The sequence below is a fragment of the Camellia sinensis genome, chromosome 12 (genome assembly GCF_055761805.1).
Source record: "Camellia sinensis isolate YWXY chromosome 12, ASM5576180v1, whole genome shotgun sequence".
NCBI lineage: Eukaryota > Viridiplantae > Streptophyta > Magnoliopsida > Ericales > Theaceae > Camellia > Camellia sinensis.
In genome coordinates, this window is record NC_138972.1 from 62,900,696 (window position 1) to 62,912,440 (window position 11,745).

The following is an 11,745-nucleotide window of genomic DNA, read 5'->3' on the forward strand; positions in this document are numbered from 1 at the left end:
TGCTCACGTAAGGCCTAAAATGTCACAGTAGAACAATTTCGTATGATGTAACTGAAGATTTGTTTTTCGTTTGAACCCATGTGGACAAAAAATTTAAGGACCGTACCATTTTTCAAATGGACAAATTTCTCATTTATTCCAATAAATCATTCATCCGAGAAAAAAATCAAGTAAAGCCTACATCATCACAATAGAACAATTTAGTACAGCCTAAATAAAAAATCTTCTCCTTTGTACTCAAATAAAATCATTGATAGAGAAATACCCATGTAAGGCCTAAAATGTCACCATAAAGAATAAAAATTGAAGGACCATACCATTTTTGAAATGGACAAATTTCTCATTTATTCCAATAAAATCATTCATCAGAGAAAAAATCAGACAAAGACTACATTATCACAGTAGAACAATTTAGCACGGCACAAATAAAGAATCTTCTCGTTTGTACTAAAAATATTTATGGGCCTTACAATTTCAGAATGAAAAAAAAAAAATTATGTAATCCAAATCTTCCACCAAAAAAAAAAAAAAAAAATTATGGGCCTTACAATTTTTTAAATGGAAAATTTTTGGGATTTTTACGGCTCAGTCCTATTTTCAAGGGTTATTACTCAACAGGTCTTTAATGGAGGCTCTTTTACCTAGAGGTCCTAAACATTTTTATTTATTTCATTTTTGCCCTCATATTTATACTCAAATCTGTGAGATGAAAGATGAAAAACATAAAAAAAAAAGAAGCTCTCTCTCTCTCTTTACACATTCCTCCACCAACGATCAGCGCCATCTCTACCATTGCCGACCACCGCCGCCTCCACTGTTGTCATTGCCGGCGACCTCAACTGGCATCTTTTTCCACTTTCACCATTGCTTCCATTGCCACCAACGTCTTCGCCTCCACTGCCACCGACATCTTTACTTCCACCTCCATCGTCATTGCGGACCACTGCCGCCTCCACCTCCATAGTTGTCGTGGCCTCCACCTCTAGATCTTGGATCTAGGCTCTTTATCACCGGGTCTTCTCTCTCTCTCTCTCTCTCTCTCTCTCTCTCTCTCTCTGTATATTGAAGGAAGATCCCAGTAATAAATCTATTTAAACTAGTAATAAATTTGTTTAAACTAATGATAAATCAGTGACAATTTTGTTTAAATCAGTGATAAGTTTGTTTTTGTGAATTTATCACTTAAATTTTTGAGTTACAGTGTTGAGTATAGGGGTAAAAATGAAAACACTGTTTGATTTTTTGGATAGAACCTACTGAGTAATAAGACCGGTCCATAGGACCGACTCGTAACTCCCCCAAAAAAATTTTCAGAACAATTTTAGGCCTTACATTTTTATTTCGATGTAACTGATGGGCCTTGCTATTTTCGAAATGGACAAATTTTTCATGTACTCAAATAAAATCATTGATAGAGAAATACTCATGTAAGGCCTAAAATGTTACATTACGATGTAAGTAAAGATTTTTTTCCCATTTGAACCCATAAAGAACAAAAATTTAAGGACCATACCATTTTTGAAATGGACAAATTTCTCATTTATTCCAATAAAATCATTTATCTGAGAAAATATCAGGTAAAGTCTACCTTATCACAGTAGAACAAGTTAGTATGGCGTAAATAAACTTTCTTTTTGTTTGTGCCAAGAACAAATTTTTGGGCCATAGTATTTTCTAAATGGACAAATTTACATGTATTCCAATAAGATCATTGATTGATCGAAGAAAAAAAATCATATAAGGCCTACAATGTCATGGTAGAAAAATTTAGTACGATGCAAATAAAAAATCTTTTCATTTGTACTTAAAAAAAAAAAGTAATGGGCGTTCACTAGTGGATCAATCCGATAATCACAAACTATCTAATTTATTGCATTTGTGCCCAAAAAAATGTGATAAATTAGTTTATCGTATATATATATATATATATGAAGGACCCTACAAAATGAGCAAAACCCAGTCTTGATTGGATTGGAGAGGACCCTACATGAAGGACCGTTCATAAACCTGAACAGCACCCTCCAATATCTAGATTGGAGAGAAAACCACTCTTCTAATAAAATCTAGTGGCAGTTACGGGAGAGTTTTATTTACTTACAAGTCATGACTGATAAATTTACCACTATAAATTTATTTATTAATATTTACCATCCTTATTCATATTCACTCACTTACTTATAAGTATCTACCATCATCTTCTACATACACAAAGAACTAGAGAGGTTGACAAATTTATCACTGAAAAATAAATTTGAATTTGAAACAAAGGAAGCGGTGGTGATTTAGTGGTTGTGTAGTTTGGCGACGGTCAGCGTAGATCTATGACGGTAATAAAGTGTAGATTGGTGACGGTAGAATGTAGATCTACAATGATATTCTACCGTCACCGATGGTGAAGATAGTTGGTCAACAGTCGTGGCATCCGAATAACAATGGTGGTGGTGGTGGTGGTGGTGGTTGTTAGATGGTAACGACGATGGCGGATGGACGGTGGTAACCACAGTAATGGTAGACAATGGTGGTGTGAAACTTTTGAAAAAATAGTGGAGTGAGAGAAATATATATATATATATATATATAGAGAGAGAGAGAGAGAGAGAGAAGAGAAGAGGAGAAGAGAATATGATGAGTGGATAACGACGACGGTGGTGGTGGTGGTGGTAGTGGCTAGACGATGACAATGGGAGTGGTGGTAGCAGATGGACGGCGACAACGATGGTGGTGGTAGACAATGGTGGTATGAAACTTTTGAAAAAATAATAGAAAGAGAGAAGAGAAGAGAAGAGAAGATGAAAGAACTTGACAGATATAGATATTATAGGATTTATTGGTTCATTTAAACAGTCAATAGAACTTAATAATATTTAAATCTACTTAATGAGATTAGTTGGTAATTATCTCCAAAATCTAAACTGTTAGATCGTCTCCAACGGGCTTTTTAAAATAAGTCTGTTGGCTATTGTAACTAATTTCATCATATTTTACTCCCTCTAATGGGCTAACTACTGCAATAGATATTTTAACAGAATTTTTTCAAACTAGTTACATTTGGAGAGTCTTAAAAGACTCTTTAAATCTGTGAATAGATAGATAAAATAAAATAATATTAAAATACAAAGATAAAAAATTAATTAAGTAAAATAATAACTAATAAAAAATGAAAAATAGTGTTACAGTTGATCTTACATAGATTAATAATTTCATAGATAAGGCCCAAACTGTCCCAAATTTCAAGTTTTCCAGTCATCTTTTCATTGGTTAGCACTTTGACAGTGGAAAAGGAAAAACACTAAAATTATTGGTTGGTACAGGGGCATGGCCATATCTCTGGCCAATCAAAATTCATCATGTCTTTTTATATTTTTCAATTATCTAATATAAAATTGTGAGTTTCACTCTCTTTATCAATCACAATAATATTAGGGCATATTTGATTGACAAGATTAGAGCATGAGATTTGGATTATTAATCCGTGGACCTAATTCCGGTGCTTATTTTGAAATTTTATTTCAGGATTATTAATCCAATGGATAATTAATCTAACAAATTTGTAGAATTATTAATAATGGGATAGGGGATGAGATTCTATATCCTGAGTTGGGAAATAAAATAAAAAGACTCTTTTATCCTTGACTAAAAATTAAAACACTTATTATTTTTATATAATTTTATATTTTAGAAGGTTAAAAATAATTTTTAAAAATTTAAAAATATTTTTTAATATTTATTTTATCAGATTAGTTCATATTTTAAAAAAAAATTAAAAAACAAACCAAACATGGCCTTTCTATTTTATATTTTTATTTTGTTTTTATTTATTTATTTATAATTTTTTTCAAAATCACGTTTATGAAGAAATTTTGATAAAATAAAAATTGTGAAGAAACACTGATAGAGAGTAAAATTGATATAAAAGAAGAAGATAGATATAGTTATAATTTTATATTTATATGTTTTCTTATCTAATTCAAATTAAACAATAGATAAGAGAATAATTTATCCTATTAATCTAATTGAGTAGTAAATATCACATTATTAATATTTTTACTATTAATCTTATTAATCAAATATGACCTTAGAGTATCACACGGCGGTGGCCTAAGACCACCAGATAACTTCTCGAAAAACACACACCCAACATGATGTTGTATTGCCCACTTGATTGATACCAAACATGTCCTGGCTTTTGGAGGATCGACTCAAGGAAATAAAAACAAAATGAGTGTTGTGTAATTGGGCCACCCATATGGCCTACGGCTATCCACCCCCTATCTATAAGAAAATGAAATATGAGAGACTTTGCACACCATGGCAAAGAATTAGGGACAATGTAAGGATTTGGGAAGTTGTTATTTTAATAGGTTATTTTAATTTTTAGTTATTTTAGTAGGTTAAAATTTTTGTGTTTGGAAATATAATTGAATTTTTTTATAGTTGGATTATGAGTGAAAAAGTGAAATGCTTATGGGTTTAATGTAACATTTTGCCTTATTGATTATTTTAGCCTATTTTGTTTTTCTGTAAATTTTAGTCCAAAAAATAGTCTTTGCCAAACACTCTATGGGAAGAAAAATTTTAGCCTAACAGGTTAAAACTCACAAAAAGACAAAATAGATTAAAATAGTTAATAAAATAAAATGTCACATCAAATCAATAACATTTCACTTTTTCTCTCACAAACATCACATCCAACTATAAAAAAATTCAATCATTTTCCTAAACACAAAAATTTTACCCTATTAAAATAATCAAAAACAAAAATAGCCTACTAAAATAACAACTTCTTAAACACCCACAATTAGTGACCCATGTGCTTTATTTTGTGAATTAGTAGACAGAAGGGTGCTTTAGTTGATATTTGATAACTTAATTCAATATTTAAATTTAAATATATTAAGTAAAAAATTTATAAAATTTATTTTATAATCACAATTAGTATCACTTAATAATTTAAATGAATCTTTTTTTTTTTCATTTTAAATAGCTCTTAAAATGAAAATATAGGCTAAAAATGAAGAAAAATTAAATGATAACTTAATTATGATTGAATTTATAAATATTTATACATACATGTCAACATGGTTATGATCTTATCATTGCTGCCATTACCACCACCACTCTTACCACCACCGCCGCCACTACAGCTTCCACCACTACTGCCACCCCTCTACCTCTACTACCACTACAACTATTGCCACCGCTACCACCACCACCACCACAACCATCACGTTACCACTATAGCTATTATCACCATCCCTCCACTACCACCACTATGCTATCACAACTATTCTCACCGCCACCGTCTCTCCAAGTTTTCTTTTCAACATGTCTTTCTGTGCCTCTTTTTATCATTCCCCCTCTATCTCTCTCTCTATTTCTCTCTCTATATCATCAACCAGGGGTGGAGGCACTAAAGGCCTATGGGGTCACGTGCCCCCTTAACATTTCAACTTTCTTTTTTAAAATTTTTATTTTTTTATTTTTAAGTCTTAGCTAAACACTAACACACAGCCCCAAACCAAACACTGACATCCCACATCTTAGCTTTTCAAAAAAAAAAAAAAAAAAAAAAAAAAAATTTGGGTCCTAGACTCCTAGCTAAACACTGACACACATAAACACTAATACAGCCCCTCTCTCCTCCCCCAATTTCCAAAGTCTCAACTTTTTTTTTTTTTTGGTTCTTTTTTAAAATATTTAACTTGCTGGGCAAGGGTTAATCTAAAAAAAAAAAAAAAAAAAAAAAAACTTGTTGGGCAAAGCTTTCAGCGACAACCAGTAAGATCTTTAAAATTCTAAAAGTGTATGAAATTCTTTATTTTTTTATTTATTCACAGTACTTGTTAAGTGTCTCCGTATTTTTTTTTGTCTCCCTTTGTTGTTTTGTAATTTACCGACTTACGATTCACCAGATTAGGATCACACAATACAGATTTGGGACAACACTAAAATATTAGTGTTTTCTCTTCATTGTTTACAGGTAACTTTATTTATTATTTTTTACTTTTAAATTAAAATTATGAATATTAATTTATAGTTATTTGTAAAGTTTTGATTTTGTAAAAAAAAAAATTGTTTGCTATTATTTATGTTAAAATAAGAGATTTTGAGATGTTAAAATTATAAATTTTGATTGGTGGTGATTTACGTTAAAATTAAGAATTTTGGTTTGTTATTGTTTGTGTTAAAACTAGGTATTTGATTTGTGCTACAATTAAAAATATTAATTTGTGCTAATATTAATTTTTTGTGTTTAATATTAACTCGAAAAATTATTATTATGATATTGTTATTTATTGGGAAAAAAAATTTTAAGATTATAATTGATAGGTATCCCTATATTAAATTTATGACTCTACCACTGAATCACCATATCCACCATAGTTGGCCGCTATTGCCACCATCGTCTCGATTGCATACGCCACCAACACCGCCGTTCTCTATGTCATTTTCAGATCTCTCCGTCTCTCTCTTCTCTCTCACACGCACATATACAATTCTCTTGTCTCTATATATTTCTCTATCTCTGGCAACAGTTTTACTGAATCCATCTTTAAGAAGTAACAAAACTGCTTATCATCCGATCTAATCAGGCCCTTGGACTGCTCACTCCCATTGAACAATGGCGTGGAAGATACAAACACTCCCATTAAGAACAATTAGTGTTTGACAACAGTAGATAGTGACTCTCCACAAAAAGATCCTTTCACTTTATTATATGTATAGATATCGTCCAGTGATCTTTCCAAAAAAAACAACTTACAATTTATGATGCAAACCCCACGAATATTGTTGTGTAAGCGTACTATAATTAAAAGGAAGTAAATTAAAAATTCAAAAATGATTAGGTAAGACTGCAACTTGACTGAGCTTAATCCGAGTAATTTGAGCCCACTCTAAAAAATTTTAGAACTTGGGTAACATATTTTTGAATTCAATACAAATTTAGGCAAAAGTTCAAAAGTCAGAATTAAATTCGAGCGGATTTAGATAAAGATAACAAACAATCTAAACAATCTGAAACCTAAATTATATATATGTATAAAAATATTATATATATATATATATATATATTAACTATTAGATGTGCTAAAATAATTTAGATTGTTAATCATATTAAATATATTTATATATACAAGAAACATAACACAATTTTATCTTTTTTTTCTTATTAATAGATTGTAAAGACCACTGTAGGGGCACATTGATTCTTTAATTAATATCTCTCTCACATTATATAAATTATTTGTTTTATTATTATTAATGATTTTATTTAACAAAATGTAAATAGTGTTCAATTTTTAACAAATTAATTAACTTAGCTACATCACAAACCCCCAGGGACGGATCCAGGATTATGACTTTGGGGGGAGGGGGGGCCAAAGTAAGTTTAACCTCTAACCAATAAAATTTGAAATTTAATACCAATTTCAACTAACACGAAAAAAAATCAATAATTCTATGATAAAATATTAAACTATATATTCCTTGTCAACATAGTTGAGTACCAAAAGATGATCATACAATTGAGAATACTTTTTTGCTCATATTCACTTACAAAAAGTAGTAACTATTTCTACATGCATTTATTTACTAAAATTAGGCATTTTCAATTGAGCTCGACACTCTTTTATAATATCAAAAGCATGAATGATAGAGTCTACATCAAACCATCGAGCAATGTCTTTTTTAATGTACGTAATCAAGTAACTAGCCAGAAAACCATCTTCCATCCTATTCCTAAAAGTCATAAAATATATGGCAGCACAAAATAACATTTAAATTTTTATCCAAATTCTTAGAGGAAATCAATAAATCATAACCTAAAAGCCTATTCAATTATCAAGAAATCACACAACACAGTACCTACCAATTACAATAAATCATAGTATTAAAAAAAATTTCAGAATATTTAGTTAACAATTGTACCAATAACAATTATCAGATATTCATCGCAACTCTTGGCTTCTCCACCCTATGCTAACCTCTCTGCCACAATTTCATCCAGAAAAACAACCAGCTTGCATTGGCCCCACATTGTCATTAAATTATTATTTATTTTAAAAAAAGTTCAAAATCAATTGCTAACCCAGATAGTGTTAGATGTGGTGGGTTCTAATGTGTGTGTTGCAAGAGTGTATGTGTATTTATTTTTTCGATTGGCATAGTAAAATAAAAGAGTGTTTGGAGAGAGGAGCGAAACCTATTGACAGTGGGGATGTAATTGTGGGTTATGTGACGTAGGAAGTTGGGGATTTGGTCAAGTTTGGGATACCAAAACTGAAAATTGGGTTGAAGATTTCTAGTTGTCTGCAAGCTTATGGGTGGCCAATAACAACCAATAACAAATTAATGGCAAAATAATTGCATTATTCAGTCTAAAATCACAATCAATCATAATATTCAGTGTAAAAACAGAATAATCACATTGAAGCTGAAGGAATATTAGATAACTTACCAGTGAGAGTCCACGACACTGTCTACGCCGACCAGCTCTGACGAAGTCTGACAACAAAGCTTCTCCGTTTCTTCCCTCATCTCTTCCCTCCCCTCCTCTCTTTCGAATCGCAACAAGTCTTTCAGATCAGTTGTTTTCTTTTCTTTTTTTAATCTTGGTGCTTTGTTTGAACAAACTTCTCCAGCAAGCCTTATAATTTATATATTTGTAAAAGTTTCATATTTTACACTTTGACCCATTAAAGTTTCTAAAATTTTGCTTTCATCTTAACCTAATTTAAAAAATACATATACATGGAATTTAAAATAGATTATTATATATGTTAACTAATTCAAAAAAAAAAAATTCAAATAGTTTAAGAAATTGGGGGGCTACTCTATATAATTTTGAAATTATCTAAAAAAAATTTGGGGGTGCGAACTCCTATAATTTTAAATTATTTTAAAATTTCTAGTATAATATATGATATTTTTCAAATTTTTGGGGGTGTGGCCGCCCCCCTCTGCCCCCCTAGATCCATCACACAAAACAATAAAATAAAATAAAATAAAATAAAATTATGTACAATCCTTGCAACTTGAGTAACTCAAGCTTAACTTGGGTTGGACTTGACTAGACAACCTCAAGGTACAATTCAAACTTTGACAAGTACATGCAGTTGTCATTAATACAACTTAAATTGAATTTGGATAACCTCTAAACCCGAACCTCTCTTAGTCCAACTAATAGATTAAAGTTCTAAATATGAAGTTGTTTTTCACATGGAACCAACCAAACCAATTTTCCCAATATCTTGGTACTGTATCACATTAATTTCACGAGAAGTTATTGGTTAGTTTGGAGGTAGCGTTAGGTAACGCTCCACGTGCATTGTGATTAATAGAAATAGTGAGACTCGTGATTTTGTGTTGGTGATTGGGAAATATGAGGGGCATAAGAGTTTGTGATTGGTATGGGATATGGCCACATGGTGCCCTAAGATCAACTAATAATTTTTCTAATTTTCACATGGAACCCTAGAGCCTACCCTAGAGCCTATAGCAGCCTTGATTTTGATTTTGATTTTTTTTTTTGTTTTTTTGGTAAAAATAAGTGAAAAGTCTAGTTTTAGAGGTGTGTATGGTATTAGGTTCAAGAATTATTTTATTTTGGTTGTAAAAATATGATTAATGAAATTGTTTGATGAAAATGACAAATTATTGCTTTGAAGGATTTTTCTTTCATTTTTACCTACTGTCAGCAAAAAAGTCCCAACGACTAATAGTGGCTAGTGGTGGTCAGGGACGGATCCAGGATTATGACTTTGGGGGGGCCAAAGTACGTTTAACTTTTAACCAATAAAATTTGAAGTTCAATACCAATTTCAACTAACATGAAAAAAAATCAATAATGCTATGATAAAATATTGAACTATATATTCCTTGTCAACATAATTGAGTACAGAAAGATGATCATACAATTGAGAATATTTTTTTGCTCATATTCACTTACAAAAAGTAGTAACTATTTCTACATGCATTTATTTACTAAAATTAGGCATTTTCAATTGAGCTTGACGCTCTTTTATAATATCAAAAGCATGAATGATAGAGTCTACATCAAACTCTCGAGCAATGTCTTTTTTAATGTACGTAATCAAGTAACTAGCCAGAAAACCATCTTCCATCCTATTCCTAAAAGTCATAAAATATATGGCAGCACAAAATAACATTTAGATTTTTATCCAAATTCTTAGAGGAAATCAACAAATCATAACCTAAAAGCCTATTCAATTATCAAGAAATCACACAACACAGTACCTACCAATTACAATAAATCATAGTAGTAAAAAAAATTCACAATATTTAGTTAACAATTGTACCAATAACAATTATCAAATATTCATCGCAACTCTTGGCTTCTCTACCCTATGCCAGCTTCTCTGCCACAATTTCACCCAAAAAAACAACCAGCTTGCATTGGCCCCACATTGTCATTAAATTATTATTTATTTTTTAAAAAATTCAAAATCAATTGCTAACCCAGATAATGTTAGATGTGGTGGGTTCTGATGTGTGTGTTGAAAGAGTGTATGTGCATTTATTTTTTCGATTGGCATAGTAAAATAAAAGAGTGTTTGGAGAGAGGAGCGAAATCTATTGACAGTGGGGATGTAATTGTGGGTTATGTGATGTAGGAAGTTGGGGATTTGGTCAAGTTTAGGATACCAAAACTGAAAATTGGGTTGAAGATTTCTAGTTGTCTGCAAGCTTATGGGTGACCAATAACAGCCAATAACAAATTAATAACAAAATAATTGCATTATTCAGTCTAAAATCACAATCAATCATAATATTCAGTGTAAAAACAGAATAATCACATTGAAGCTGGAGGGATATCAGATAACTTACCAGTGAGAGTCCACGGTTCCACCGTCTACGCCGACCAGCTCTGACGAAGTCCGACAACAAAGCTTCTCCGTTTCTTCCCTCATCTCTTCCCTCCTCTCCTCTCTTTCGAATCGCAACAAGTCTCTCAGATCAATTGTTTTCTTTTCTTTTTTTAATCTTAGTGCTTTGTTTGAACAAACTTCTCCAGCAACCCTTATAGTTTATATATTTGTAAAAGTTTCATATTTTACACTTTGACCCATTAAAGTTTCTAAAATTTTGCTTTCATCTTGACCTAATTTAAAAAATACATATACATGAAATTTAAAATAGATTATTATATATGTTAACTAATTCAAAAAAAAAAATCCAAATAGTTTAAGAAATTGGGGGGCTACTGTAGACACCCCATTTTTGACCGACCTTAAGACTCAGACGTCACCAGTTGAGCGTTAGGTGATGTTGCATAATATGCTCGTTCAGAAGTTTCAGAGTCGCGGCCGTGAGCCCTGCCTCCGGACTTCCGAACCCTTTTCTGTGCCTTGTCTCGGTTTGCGAGCCAGACTCGGTTTTCTCTGTTTCTTTTCCTGAGGGAAGGGAGAGGTCCCGTGGACCATCTCTCAATGTCCGTAGGCTGCATTTGGTGGCCGTAGGCCATTTTGCCCATTTCGGAGTCCGGTTCCCGGTTTCCGGAGCCGTCAGGTCGTGTGCCTCGGTTCGGGACCGCTTAACCATCTCTTATTGCTCTGATTTTTGGCATACATCTTATTTCATCCCTTTTGAGGGACACTGGGGGCTAAGAAACCCACTTCGAGGTCGAATACCATTTTCGGTGCTTAACAGCCCATTTTCGGGACCCCGAACTGCGTGTTTTGGCCCCGGAATGTTCGTTTTGCAACGGTTTTCGTTCATTTTTGG

General features: G+C 32.0%; 1 long non-coding RNA gene across 1 annotated transcript; it reads right to left on the reverse strand.

The window, feature by feature from the left end:
• Positions 1-328: 328 nt before the first annotated feature.
• On the reverse strand, positions 329-11,189 carry LOC114312384 (uncharacterized). Its single transcript, XR_014346497.1, has 2 exons — positions 8,459-11,189; positions 329-1,027 (listed from the first exon to the last, which is right to left on the reverse strand). It is a non-coding gene; the product is annotated as an uncharacterized LOC114312384 (long non-coding RNA).
• Between the last annotated feature and the right edge of the window lie 556 nt (positions 11,190-11,745).